Genomic DNA, 15,614 nt, shown 5'->3' with positions numbered 1-15,614 from the left:
GAAAAGACATAACGAGAAAGACTACTTGTCGCCTGTGACGTGAGCTAGCTCTAATCGCTAACATTAACTGAGATGCTAGTTTTTGTAACGGCAGGAATAAACACACATGGTAACAAAAATATATTCAAACATGTCTAGCTTCACTCAACACATTAACACTATGATACAGTGTGATTGTAAAGTTGTATGGTTCACTGTGTTCAAAGTCGATCTTAATAACCCTCTACATCTCGACCAACTGATGGTTGTTATGGGAAACTAGTTAAGCTGTCGCCTAGCGGAAAGTTGTAGTCCACAAAGTGCTCTCACACAAAGTTTAACCGCATCAAACTTCTACCCGCTCAATTGTAGCAATCTTTACACGAAAATGTATATTAAAATTCACAGACAACATATGTTCACATTCATGGCAAAATTCAAACGGGACCAGACTCACATTCACTTGCATTAACGATTTTTCAATCTAGAGGTCCAGCGGGGAGAGCGGAAAGGGCGGAATTTACCAGCTCTATGGGGGCGGTCCTTGTCATTCCGAGGTGCCCTGAAAGCACGGGCTAACGTAAACATTAGCTATTTGCTGTTGTCATATGCTTTACGTGATGGCCATTCATCACACTGTTTGGATATTACTTGGCAGTCTGAATCAGAATTACCTTAGCTCTCAGTAAGTTACAGTTTATTATAGTCATGTGATTTACATAAAGTAGTAAACAACAGTAATGTTAAACGTGTCAACAAGTTGGATTCTACCCCACAAGCCACAATAGGGAACGTTCAAGTAAGCGTTAGCACATATACAAACCTATTAATGTTAGCTAACATGCTAAGCATTGAAAATGAATGCGTTAGCAATAGCCACTGCTTTTTTTTAGATGATAACTAAGCCCTGGAAATGCGTTAACGTAATCAGCCAAATTTACTCACTTCTTAAGACCCTCGGTATGGTGTTACAACGATGTGGAGTCGAAATGTAAATTGTTAGTATGGTTTTAATGTGTAAACAGCCCAACCGCGATTTTGCAATGAAGTGAATGGAGTCATTTTAGGGACTACTTTTACGAGGTCTGTAGTTCTGTCAAAATGTATCTTATCTTTGAACAGACTACATGGTTATCTTCCTTAGACTTCGTAGATGTAGTTACTACAATTTGGAGGCGAAATTCGAAGTGTAAATATGGTTTTGATTTGTAAACAGAACAACCGCGATTTTGCGAGCTAGAAAAAAGGAAGTGAATGAATGAATAGTTACTGCTTTTCTGAGGGCTGGCGTTCTCATAAAATCGACGTAATCTTTGAAAAGACTACCTGGTTATCTTCCTTAGACTTCGTAGATGTAGTTACTACAATTTGGAGTCGAAATTTGAAGTGCAAATATGGTTTAAATGTGTAAACAAGACGACTGATGTTTAATATATGTTAATGAATGGGCACGGTATTATTGTGTACAGTAATGGGCTATCAGTAGTATGTAAACAGTTCATGTGTTATGTGATTTACATAAACTAGTAAACAACAGAAATGTGAAAAGCTGGTATTGTGTTTCCTGAATTCTTACATTCAGGCATTCAAATGAAATGTAATTAAATAGCATATACTCTTATCAGTGTATGATGCTTGCATGAGGGAAACATCCCAAAACAACGGCACCCATATAATTGCTGTTGTTTTGAGAAGTATTTCTCATGTAATCATCATGTGATCATTTAAACAAGTTTTATGACAAGGTCGATGAGGGTGGGAAAAATCGTACATTTCTGTGCAAACTTTGCCCGCACTTCAGTCACATTGTCTTTTAAGAAAATGCAGTCCATTTTTCGGTTCCAGCAGCCAACAACCTCAGAACTGACCCTTCAGGCCTCTCAGGAGGCGCTGGCCTTCTAACCTAGTGACCACCATAGCAAGCAGCATGATTGCCCTAGCAACCAGCATAGCAACCACAGTATTTATGCGTTTTAGCTTATTGGATGTTGCGTTAATGCAGATAACTTTTGATCCGTGTGCCCGATTTTCATAAATGAGGTACCGTTGGAATCCTTGGATGAGGCCGAGTTCCATGCCTCTGATCAAACCCACTCTTGCAGTTTCCTCGGAACCGCAAATCTAGTTGTAGTTGCTCTGGGATAGTTATGTATTTTCATCATCATTCATTATCAGGTTGAAATAATTATCATAACCCATAATTGGTGTGGTGATTTTGTTTAATTTTTTTCTGAAATATAAATATTATAATATATTTTCAGAATTAATTCTAATCTAAAGTTATTGCAAAGATCCTCTTGAACTGTCAGTCATTCAGTGGTAGGCCCGCCCCACCTAGTAACTGTTGCTATGTCCAACTTTTTATTTATTATTTTTGATTTCTCCTCCATCTACTCATGTCCTTGATTGCCTAGCCTCCTCTACATACTTGCTGCACACTGCCCCCCCCCCCCCCCACACACACACACATACACAGCACATTGTCTTCAGGATCTTCTCCAACACACATCCTCTACATACTTACAGCACACTGCCCCCACCTACCCACACTACACACACACACACACACACACACAGTCACTGCTCCACTCCCCTCCTGCCCACACACACATCTTCACTGTCATCACTCACATAAATTACATACAGTACTCTGCTTGCAATAGTAAGTCCCTGCCCCCCTACATACACAGCACATTATTTCATCAGGAAGCTTCTCCAACACACATCCCCAACATACTTACAGCACACTGCACACATATTGCACACTGCCCTCTCCCCACATACACAGCACACTATCCCATCTCCCCTGTCATCCCCCCAACACACACACCAAGACCCCTGGCAGTTGGGTTAGCCCCTTGAGCCGTGGATCTGCCCAAGGTTTCTTCCTTGGTAAGGGAGTTTTTCCTTGCCCCCGTTGCTCTTGGGTGCTCCTTGTTGGTGCCCCCCACCCAATCCCAATCCTCCCCCACCTTTTTTATGCAGCCCTTGCCACTTAATCTACTAAACCCCTCTTCTACTGCACTTTTTACCCCCCCAACTTTGCACAAATAGGCTGACACCAGACATAATTTCACTGCATTTCTTACTTCCAGTAACTATATGCATGTGACAATAAACTTCCTTGTACCTTGTACCTTTAGCTCACGTCCAAAATGACAAGTGAACACCAGCCCGTTAGCTACGCTGCACAGTCTCTCGTATATGTTTGCAATGAGAGTTCGACAAAGCGATAATAGCCTAGCAGATCATGAAAAATGGTGAGCAATACAATCCAAAGTTCACTGATTTCTACATTGTTAGTTACAAATAGCTTGGATGAAAGATATTCAGCCTAATGTTAATGCTAGAATGAAGGCTGGTCTTACAGTAGCACCTGTTTCATTTGCCTCGTAGCTAACGTAATGAATATAAAATGAGCTTAACACATGTAATGTAAATGTTCACTAATGTTAGCACTTTTTTTTGAAAAAAAAGACACTTTTTTCACACCCTTACTCCTTCTCCCAGCAACTTAACATTAACTATTAGCTAGCTATTGTTGTCACTGTTAGCAAGAAAGCACATCAAACTGGTTCTGAATAAATGTTACAACATGACATGAAACAATGTGTGCAACAGTAAATTGTTTACTCATCGAATTACTGATATCTCATCGAATTACTGATATCCATCTGCACCTGAACCGGCAAGAAAATGAGGACTGATCTGCAAATGTCTGAAGGTTGAATTAAAGTTGTACTAGTAGCCTCAGCTCACTGTCAGTAAGTTGGTCCACTTTTTCGACCCCAAATTACTTATGTTGTGAGTGTTAATGAAAAGTTGATAAAAACTGAGTAAGTAATACAAATTGTTAATTTTACTCATTACTCACTCTGTGGTCCTAATGCAAAGTGGTCTGTCCAGTTATCCTTTAGTTTGGTTAATGGTTAATTTGATACAAATGATGGCCAGCCAAACACTATAGGCCTATTTTTTTAATTCCATGGCAAGTTAAGAAACATTTCAACAAAAAGTGGCTTCTTGTTATCACATGGTTCAATATAGATTTTTTTTTTTTTTAAATGGTTCTTCCCTAATGGTTCATTCCTACCAATTATAGAACCCCAGGGATCTATATATAGAACCCTCTTATAATATGAATTTGTTTATTCAGGGAAATTTGACTGAGCCCAGAAAGCTCTTTTGCCGCAAACCCTGATGGCAAACAGTACAAAAAACAGAGTACAAAGTACATATACTTCTAGAAGAATACAATCAAAATGTAAGAACACCCAAGAAAAATAAAGACATAAATCAGGCAAAATCGAGTTAGTTAAAAACAAGGGTACTGTACCATAGTCATATCATTAAAAAAAATAAAAAAATAAAAAAAATAACAGGGACCTAAGGCAAGAGGAGGCTATGTCTATCCCTCCTATCTGATAAGGAAGACCAATCCATATTCTGGTAAAGTGTGCAATGATGAGTTCTAAATCCATCACCGGTAATAAAACGTATGGCACTGTGGTATACTGTATCAAGTGGTTTCAGTGTTGAGGTGGAAGCATGTATATACACAACGCCATAGTGTAAAACTGATAGTATTGTTGATTAAACTATCAACAGTCTATTTTTCATGGGAGAGACATGACTTTATTCTGTAGTTCAAGCACATGTGTTTTAAAAAATAGTCTGTCATCCAGCCAGATATTTATAATTGGGTATTTCCCAGAATTGGGGCCTATTTCTGTCCACAGGGTGTAAATCTAATAATGTTTAGCATCACTAATTAGTATAAAGAAAAACAAGCCTAGACTTTTTGGTTGCTCCTATTCATGATTTAGACACATTTTATTGGCGTTTTATGGTACAATATCAGTGTTTTGGTGTTGTCCGCAACCAGAGTTTTCACATATTGTGCCATATCTCAAACATTATTTATCAAAAATGAATTAAAAAAATCTGAATTAAATGTTATCTGAACTAATGAACTGCATGCACACATTATGCATATGCATTTCCTGCTTTATTTTGCTTAATGTTTACCTGTCCCATGGTTTAACCGTCATTACCAGCACACTCTACATAAAGGCACTTTGCTACTGTTTTTTTTATCAAAACAATATTTGGTAACCATGGTCACCTAATATCACAGTGGAATACATGAGTGTCAAGCAGAAAGATTGATGCCTTGATGTCCAGAAACATAACAAAATCTACTCTTTATCCCTCGTTTTGGGCATGTACACTTATTGTGTCATTACCATATGCATTGTATTTCTGTATTTTTGAATATTCCTGAAATTTTAGCTAGCTACACTTGCATGGTGATCATTTTTGCTTCTCAGGGTAGTTTTTCGGTATAAATGTCATCACCAACACAGTCATTACCAGCACATTATAGCTTGAAATGTAGTGGTAATGACGACTGTGATGGTGATGACATTTTTGCAGATACATTTAAAGTAATTTTTTTTAAAAGAAATACATTTTTTTTTCACAAAGTCAGTTCAACTTGGGTTTCTAAATTATAAACATTTAATTGCAATAGATTGCAATCAGTGATTTGTCATCACTGAAACAAATGTCATTACCAGAACTGCAATGTCATCACCATCACCAAGCATATTTTTGCCAATAGATTATGTATAAATTACAATAAATGACATTAATTTGATATTTTTGACAATGTTGGACAGTCTAAATTGCCACTGGATGGAAACAGATATGATATATGGCATTTATTTCAAATAAATGAAATTCCAAGCCAGGGTCGAGTGAAAAAGCAAAAAAATAAGATACTTAAACGACTATAATTCATGTTGTAAGTAAAATTCAACAATTCTAATAAGTTCAAGATAAAATAGACTTCATGTGAAACCATAATGGATCATTAATTGATCATTGATTGATCATTTCATCTTTAAAATGTACATATTAGATGATGTGATGGTAATGACATTTACCTGAAAAATTACAAAAAATCATAAATTCCCTTATATTGTGGTCTCAACCAAGCTCACAAGGTTACTCCTATCAAAATGACTGATAATTTGATGCATACCAATTAGTCAAATTTTGAATTTTATTTTTCAAAATTTCAGTAACCCAAATAGGCCCGAAATCTGAGAAATACTGACTCGCTCAATGTTTTCCCCAGTAAGAGTGAATTTTATGGACATCAGGGATAGGCTTTCTCCTTATTTTGTAGAAAAGACCATTAATTTTGTTTTAGACTCATTCAGGGTCAATTTAAGGCTATGCAGAGATTGCTGTACATAGTCAAAAGCACATTGAAGATGTGCTACTGCTTGCTCTGCTGTAGGTGCAGAACATAGGCGTAGTCACGGACGGGCCTAGGCCCGCCTACTTGTCAGTCTTGCCCGTCTGTCTGGGCTTTCCTTCGTTTACGTTGCACAAAAAGGTGTGCAAGTCAGCACTCCGCTGAGAGCTCAAGAATCAGTCAAATCGCAAACCGAAGAGGTCTCTCTCTCTCTCTTCCTCTCTGTCTCCCTCTCTCTCTCTAATCGCTAACCGAGGAGGTCTCTCTCTCTCTCTCTCAAACAAAGTTTTAATCTTTGCAGTAGGCTTGCCTATATGGCCAATCTGTTTCAATTAGATGTGATGACACACCGAAGCTAAAGTGGGTATCAGTTAAGTTTGGACGGTTTCCTGCATGCATGTTTCCTGCATCGCACACCATATTCTCGGCAAAAATGACACAAACTGCAGTTGACCCAAACAACCACCAGGTGGCACTTGGGAGTTCTGCCACTACTATTTTTGATGCGACTTGACTTACTGCTTCCATGAGCATCCAGTTTCCAAGTCAGTCAAAGTCAGTAGAACAATCAGAGACAGTTGAGCCATTACCAAACATATATGATAATACAATAGCGTGAGTTTATATATCTTATACCCTACTTTTCACGGTTACTTATAGATTTGATAGTGTAACGATACGCACAAGACACTTAGAAACTGGACACCAGAGACGGATGCGTTAAGTCAAAGACGTACCCTATTTTCCGCTACAATCAATGGAACTGGCGCAGCAAAGATTCTGAACAAAAATGCCTTTTCATTTTGTTTAACCCAAGTGAGTAGAACAGTCAGAGACAGTTGAGCCATTTGTCATTTCGTTCCCATAGAGTTGACAGACTAATAAGAATGCACAGGACTCCGACGAGGGCGAGCAGGGTTTGATTCCTGATCGATGCATAATGGACAAGTTTGCCAGGGCGGATAAGCATAGTTGTAAAGGGCATGAATAAAAAAGGCAAAAAACGTCCTTTGCCGAACCCAAAAGAATAAGAATTTGAATTTTATCTTAACGAAACAACTCTAAATATCAGAGTGGGATAGGTTGGGATATTGTAGAAATTTCACTTAAATTGCAACATGCCTGCTTGCCGACGTTCAAACGAGAAAGAAATCAAAGCACTTTTTGCGTTTGAATGTAGCACAACATTTTTTTAAACAGCTGGACAAATGGTTTCGCTAATTGATTATAGCCTGTTACCAACATTTACCTGTACAAGGACATTGACAGTAGCCGAGCCTAGCAGATGCAAAAGACATCAAAAAACGCAATTCATCAGAAATAAATAATGTTATCTGCAGCGCTTTATTTAACAAACTGCAAGCAACATAAGGGTTAAGTCTGAATGACACTGAGTTTTAGACACTGAGTTTTTGAAGTTTTAGAAATATTTTCGTAATAAAATTTGTCATTTAACCCTTAGAACCCAATTGACGCAGTGCGTCAAAAAAACACACCCTTTCTTCTCTGTTACATTGCTCTGGAACTGTTCATCGCAGCGAGATGAAACTTTTATTGCATGACTGAGCAGAAGTGGGGCTTTCCAAAGAGACTACACACTTCTCTGCGTTCACCTGCGCACCCATTACTCTAGTTTGAATTACTCGCGAACCCGTGATCGCATAGATATGGCAAGCATATCAGATGAAAGAGGAGACACAGGGCTATCCATTGGTACCATGTATATCGATCCTTCTGGCTTATAAAAACAGACAAAGTGACTGCAAAATAATAACGTCATGTACACAAACCAACGCTGCACACCCATTACTCTTGTTTGAATTACTCGCGGACCCGTGATCGGATAGATATGCCATGCATGTCAGATGAAAGAGGAGACACAGAGCTATTATTTGATACCAAGTACATCCTTCTGGGTTATAAAACAGACAAAGTGACCGCAAAATAATAACTTCATATAGCTGGACGTTTTTGTCTGTTTTTGTGGCAAAGCATGTTTATAATCCAACAATATCGTGTGTTTCTCTATGCCAAAGCATGTTCATAATCCGGTTTTGAGATCCTACCAAATTCCTGCATGGCATCCAATTTATGGCTCACATTGCATCTCAATTTGTTCAACAGAGAAACACCTTTTTTGCCTTTACTTTGTTCATGGCAATGCATTAAAAAGTTGAGAATCATTATAAGTATACCATAGGCACACACAGGCTAACACGCAAACTCGGATCAAGTCAGGTCAGATCAGTTCGTGTCACAGATATGGAGCGCAGAAAGGTCATTTTTCATCACTAAATAAAAAATGGCATTTATTTCCGTAAATCACACACCACATATTTCTGTAAATTGCTCAGCCCCAGAGTATCCCTCCAACATGGCAATTATATTGCCCGACAGGACAGTCTGCACTACACACACATGACATGTATGTAGAGCTATGAGCTTGCTGTGGTGAGATACATGTTAAGGCCATCCTTAAAAATATTTTCGTTTGCCGTAACCCGACCGACCCTGTCAATTTAGAACCGACCCAAATATTTATTTTTTTTCCCCTTTTTAGTCCGACCGACTTGCCGGTTGTAAACTTTATGTTAATACCGACCGATTGTTTTTTTTACTCTAAACAACCAATACCAATACAAATGCAATAAAATAATATTTCTTTTAGTAGGCCCAAGTATTGTGAATATAAATTGCCTACATGCAAACGTGGCTCACTTTGCGTGGCTCACTTGGCGTCATCTCTACACCATTGGTTTTACGCATGTCACACTATGGCCTACGCCGTTTCATTCACACAAACTGATAACGCTTTTACTTGGCACGAAGTTCTGGAGGAACTGTGGCCAGATCTTTTCTCATCCCTTCTCCCCCTAGTCTAGCGGTGACCGTGTCGGAGTATTGAAATTGGTTGTGGTCTATTCAGCATTTCTCGAAATATGGGTCCATAACATGGAGACTGCTGGTTCAAGGAGTCGTGGAGTGAAATTAGGCCCGATGCTTCATCTGATAATTTGCTGCGCAGTTGATCAAGAAACCGCTGATCGGCGAAAAAAGAAAACAAACGTTTCTGCTATCGATGTCATTAAACATGGAGCCCTACAATTAAGTGGTGGTATGAGCATTCATTCAATCTTGGCGTCTCTTGTGCCGAGAGAAACTGAAACTAATCGATAACGTTGGTATCAAAGCTCGCTTCAACCTGTTGGAAGGCTATTTATTTATTTAACTAAAACTGAATAGAACGACGTTGTTTTTTGGAACTTCCTTAGAAACAGAGCAGAGACTGTATAATATACTGTATAGCATTGAGTATTGTATAGTCAAATTTCAATATAACGTGGCCAAGAGCTATTGTAGCCTTCTTTCTGGGTACATGTAGATGAGCCCTATGACCCAAAAGTCTGCCATGACCGGGCCTCAGGTCAAAGAAGTTTGAGAAAGGCTGGTCTATATAACCTGCATCAGAATGATGTTTGCAATGGTGCGCCTGAAGGCACGGGTTGAAGACCCAGTCAGTTACGTCACGATATGCACATTTGTGTAAATTCATTCCTAATTAATCACCATGACCAAAATTGAACTTTTTTTTTTACTTTGAATCTTGGAAAAAAAAATATTGACCTACCTACCGACCCATTTTTATTTTTTTTTGGCTGTTACTGCAAACAAAAATATTTTTAAGGATGGCCTAAATATAATAATTTTTATAATACGCTTTTTATATTTTAATTCTTTAAAAATCTAAATAAAATCAATGCTACAAATACATGAAATGATATATATATAATATGTGTGTTTGGCACTTACAATGACCAGAATAAATCCTTATGAATATAGGTAGTGAAAATGCCCTTAAAACATCTTAGGGTTCTAAGGGTTAACCAATTAAATAACAATGAAATATCATCAGTAATATTCGACATTATTTTGTCTAAATGGGCTTTGCATTGGGTTAGACACCAGGGGCCATTATTCACAAAGCCTTTTGTCTTACCACTAGGAGTACTCCTAAATAGCAATAAAAGATTTTAGCTAGGTGTTTCTCTTATTAAGAGAAACTTATTCTCTACGTTTATTTCAGGATGGCGGCCCCCCACGGTTTAATTAATACCGCCACGGTATCAGAATCAGCACAGAGACGCACATTTGCTTTTTAATTTTAATCCATCGACGTATGCAATTTAATAAGTAGGCCAAACTAGTCAGAGGTTATTATGGCCCGTCCAGTTTCAGTTCATATATTACATATTGTAATGATGTAGCCTATTTAAAGCATTAACTTTCTTCTGAAAATTGCAGTTTAAGAATAAACAGCAATGCTAATCCGAGGTACCTGTCTAGTTTTATTCCATAAATATATTGTTTTTATAGACGTTAGTGGCATGCGCTATCAAGAGCTTCCATGTGCTACGCATGTTTGTCAACATCGCAAAAACAGGCCAAGGTAAACCCATTCATTTCTGAAGCTGATCGTATAAAGTATTTCCCATATCGTAGTCTATAGGCCTAAGCTCGTTCGCAACAACAGCAAAAATGAAACTGGAGAGAGGATGTCTCAATTGCGAATCGCAACGACTGGTAGTAACAAACGTAAATTGCAAAACATTTTGTATGCACTCGCGGTGATGGCCTACTAGGCCTAATGTGAATCGCGGACTATAAAGTAAAGGAGATTTGCACCAAATAAAGGCAGTGTTGTGGGTTGTGTTTTTACAACGTGTTGGCACAAAACGTAATTTCTGTCATAAACAAAGTAAGCTAAACGTTTCTCCATTGTCAACGTGAACTACCGGTATGTTCAAGCGTTCAAGTGACAAAGTGGTTTAATGCATGGGTTAACGTGAGGTGAGTCAGACAGAAGATGGGCCTGTCTTGGTTCCTGAAACCTGTCCCTCTGAAGTCACGTTAGGCTAAATGGTATGGAAGCCCGTTTGCGCCACATAAAAAAAAATCTGATCTATTATATCTCATTATTGTGAGATACTATGTCATTATTCTGACATAGTATCTCGTTATTGTGAGATACTATCTCGTTATTCTGACATAGTATCTCGTTATTGTGAGATAGTATCTCATTATTGATAGTATCTCATTATTGTGACATAGTATCTCGTTATTGTGAGATAGTATCTCATTGTGAGATAGTATCTCGTTATTCTGACATATTTCGCTATGACTAAATAGGAAATGCTTTGCCCCTTATATTTCCGTGGTCATTCAAGATGGATTCGATCATTGAAAACTATTTTCGACGTGGTTTTACAAACACTGAGATACAAACGCTTTTACATGAAGAGCATAATATTGAAATAAGCCTCCACACTTTACAGAGAACCTTGCAAATAAAGCACCTCTGGCGTCGGCACAATAAAACTGATGTTGCTGAAGTTGCAGAGTTCATCCATCAGCAACTCCAGACTTCGGGTCAATTGCATGGCTATAGATGGATGCACCAGAAGTGCTGGATGGCTGGCATAATTACGGACCGAGAAACTGTCCGTCTGTTGTTAAGACTAATGGGTGGTGGTGGCGTAGATTTGCGAGCAAGACACCGCTTGAGTCGCCGTGTGTATGTCAGTCGTGGGATTATGTGTGGCAACACATAGTTGTTTTAAAAACAAATGCTCCCGTTACCCCGCAGAAGTTTCAAAGTAGCCTACACCCAGCCTAAGCCTACTTCAGAACACCTCATCGACTGTCTGTAGTAGGCTACAATAGACATTCAATAAAAAGATTTCTAAAAAGATTTCTAAAGAAAAATGTCGCATCATTACTCCTGCCTGGATTTGAACTCAGGACTGCCTGAAAGTTGCAGACCTGTTCTGGAAATACGCGCATTAACCCACTCGACCGTCAGACAACGCTAGCTGCATCGAGTACTGGGTAGGGACTGTCCACTGGTTGCTGTGGCACAGCCTTGAGTGACCGAATTCGTTTTCTTTTGTCATATGAATGCTGTCATTTTGTTCAGAACTATTCACAAGGTTTCTGGGCAGCATATTTATGTTCTGTTACGAGCGAACCTCTCATGAATCATGACTGCCCACAAAGTAGCCTACTGCCAGCTGACGAAGCTCTCATTTTAAAACATTACTGAGAGACAGGCACTGTACAATCAAGAAATCCTGCCACTGAATCCAAAACTATGTTTGACATTATGTACAAAGCTTATAGGCTACAGTGAACCAGCATGTTGCAGGGGTTGCTAAAAACACCGGCAAACAACACACTGAAAACTCGGCCAATCACGGCCCTTGCTGTCGAACGCTCCGTCCGGTTCGACCGCGGAACGCCACAGCGGACTTATGCTGCCCCCAAGCGGCTGCAGTTGTACTTACATTTCACGTAGCTGCGTGAATTTACGTTTTTTGCTGTGATCGAAAGCGTTTAATAAATTTCACTTTTTCATCTCATAAAAGTTACATGCCTATGATAACGCTTTACAGTTGTCCAATATGATCAATCTTTCAATTGTGTTTATGTGACGCGCTGAAGCTGCATGCATTGTTTTGCTCCGTTTAAAATGTTTCTGCGTAATTGTCAGCTGTGTTCATATTCCACTTTTTATGTCTTAAACGTAGCATGCCTATGAAAAGGCTTTGCTGGGTTCATGGAGTTTTGCGCAAGTTTAAAATGTTTAGCCGACTACATAATTTGTCAGATATGATGAAATTCGTTTAATAAGTTCCACTTTTCATGTCATGAATGTACCATGCCTATGATAAGGCTTTGCACTTGTCCAATATGGTCAATCTGTTTTTTGCTCCGGTTGAAAATGTTTCTGCATAATTTGTCGGCTGTGATCAAATGCGTTCAATAAATTAAATAAATAACATAAGTTATGTCATAAATATAATATGCCTATGATTAATGTTTGTATGCATCTAATCTAGGCCTTATGTTCAATCAAATTGGCTTTGCCCACCTGTTTTTTTCTGTGCCCACCCATTTGAACATTTCTGGCTACGCCACTGGTGCAGAAGCATAGGAAATTGTGTCATCCGCATAGAAGTGAGCTTTACAATGTTGTATTGAGGCACAGATGTCATTTATGTATAGTGTTAACAGTAGCGGGCCCAAGATAGAACCTTGTTGTCTATATTTTCATCACCTCTTATTTGTTATGTGAAGATGTCTGTGGAACACCATTTTTTATCTCCAAGACGTCTGACATTATACCTGCAGCATCTATACTCTGTGTCCTGTCAGTGAGATAGCTTTGAAACCAGTGAAGGTAGTCAAACCCCAGGGAGGCCAGTCTTTCAATAAGTATACTGTGGTTGACAGTATCAAAAGCTTTGGATACATCGATAAACAAGGCTGCACAGTATTGCCTATTGTCAATAGTGAAGGCTATGTCATTTACCACAAGAGTTGCTGCAGTGTTGGTACTGCTGAAACCTGATTGGTAAGGACTTAGAATGGTATTGGAAGACAGGTAGGCATTAAGTTGTTCTTATTTTTAGAATGCACCATAGGGTGCTGCGGCATCCACTTTGAGAAACCCTGGTTTATGCTATTCTCCCTATGACTTACAATATTCTTTCCTTGCTTTCCTCATTACAGTTATTCTTGATGAGAGGTGTGGATTGAAAATGGACATCAGATCAACAACCCCATCTCTGCCTTGGATGTGTTATTCAATATGTTAAATGTGTATACTAACACACACAGCTGATTATATAATAAAAGAGCGTCTTTGATTTAGCCTACAATCCTTATGGAGATGAAAGATTTTGTACCCAGTAAATGGAAAAATGGAAACTTATACTGTGTGTTCCAAATTAGTTTTTTGTTTTCAGTAATGTAAAGAGAAGATTCTTATTCAAAATATTAGTAATTATAATGTCATGTGTTTATTTTATTGAGCTACTTCTCTCAGCTGACATAATACTAAAAAATGTTGTCTATACTTACATCACTTCTTATTTCTTATGTGAAGATGTCTATATTAGCACATACTATATTGTCACATAATCATTACATAATCATCACATAATCTTCAAACTCTACAAACTACAAAACTGTTCAATAAAAACTATTATTGATACATACGTATATGTGGATATGAGCTTTCTTTTTGTATTTGGCTTAACTGGATATGTTAACTTAACCTGGTAGGGGGTAGGTTTTGTTCAGGTTATATTCAATTATGTTCGGTTATTTCAGTGCAAGTTCAGCTATTTTTACACTTGTCACACAATGGCGTTTCATTTTGACGAAGGTCCGATTGACAAAGAAGCACACAATCACATAATATTCATCTGTTCATCAATTCACCGTGAGAGGGCGATAAGACCACGACATCACATGATATCTTCTTTTCCAAACGAGTTTTGCAAGAGTGCTACAGTTTTTCAGCTGAATCCTAAATATAGGCTACTTAAAGCATTCTCCATCCCTACATTACGCATCGTGGATTAGAATAAATCTTTAATGTAGGCTATAAACTAGCCTACACCATAGTGGACATTTGTCTTTGGCTCATCAGACATAGACAGATGGACAAACAACATCTCCGACACATTGAAGATATCATTAAAACAAGTGCAGTACAAAACATAGAAAATGAATAAATAAGTTTATATATAGGCTACATAACAGCTCAGCCAGGTATGTGTGTTGCCACTAAGTTTGTTAAGAATGCTGATGGCATTTGGGATAAAATAGTTTTACACTTTTTGCCTCTCCAAATTATGTGCATTTGTAGTGTTGCAGACGCAGAGCATATCGGCAAGCTGTCAGTCAGTAAAGTTTGCCTTGCACTAAAGCAGTTCCTGCGCAACTTAATTCGTTTTCCTGGGCACAAACCCACGAGGATCATTAAAGTGTAGTTTCACCAACTGGCAGGTCAGCATTACTTATTTTAAGTTTTACAAATTTGCACCGACAATAGGCTATCTTTGCTGGTGAGCTTTCAATTAATGGGCCTTGGCTTTTTCAGAATTTCCTCACATTAAGGTCTAATGGATAGCCTATAGGCAACTTCTATTTTTTCGATGCTCTCTTAATGGTGTTATAGCCTGGATACCAGACTCTCTGACTTCGCAGAGAGTCTGGCCTAGATCCATTGGCAAACGTTTATTTCCTGGTTGGTGGACCTGGTTGCCGAAGTGAACCAGAGCTATTCCAGACGGAGTACTGTAGGGATATGTAAATGAGCGGAAGTACGTAGACAGGCGGAGTCAGGCTAATGGTGTTGGTGTTTAAAACACTTTTTTATTTTAATAATTGCCAGATGATATGTGATGCTTCACATCTTATCACAAACCTGGGTGCGAAATGGCCAGGGCCCAGTACACGATGCCAGGATGTAGCCTACCGGGAATCTAATTTGAGTAACACATTTCAACAGGGTGAGTTAGGC

The 15,614-nt window shown here is 38.5% G+C and overlaps 1 protein-coding gene across 6 annotated transcripts in view; it reads left to right on the top strand.

The window, feature by feature from the left end:
* Positions 1 to 14,301, top strand: part of dab2 (DAB adaptor protein 2) — a 219,467-nt gene extending 205,166 nt beyond the window's left edge. For all 6 annotated transcript variants that reach the window (XM_048238681.1, XM_048238684.1, XM_048238685.1 and 3 more), the window contains one exon: positions 13,814 to 14,301. The gene's annotated coding sequence lies outside the window, so the exon portion shown is untranslated. The remainder of the gene's footprint in view (positions 1 to 13,813) is intronic.
* The last annotated feature ends 1,313 nt before the right edge of the window (positions 14,302 to 15,614 follow it).

Source organism: Alosa alosa, chromosome 3 (assembly GCF_017589495.1).
Source record: "Alosa alosa isolate M-15738 ecotype Scorff River chromosome 3, AALO_Geno_1.1, whole genome shotgun sequence".
NCBI classification, from domain to species: Eukaryota; Metazoa; Chordata; class Actinopteri; order Clupeiformes; family Clupeidae; genus Alosa; species Alosa alosa.
The sequence above is the reverse complement of the archived record's forward strand: the minus strand, read 5'-3'. Positions and strand labels throughout refer to the sequence as shown.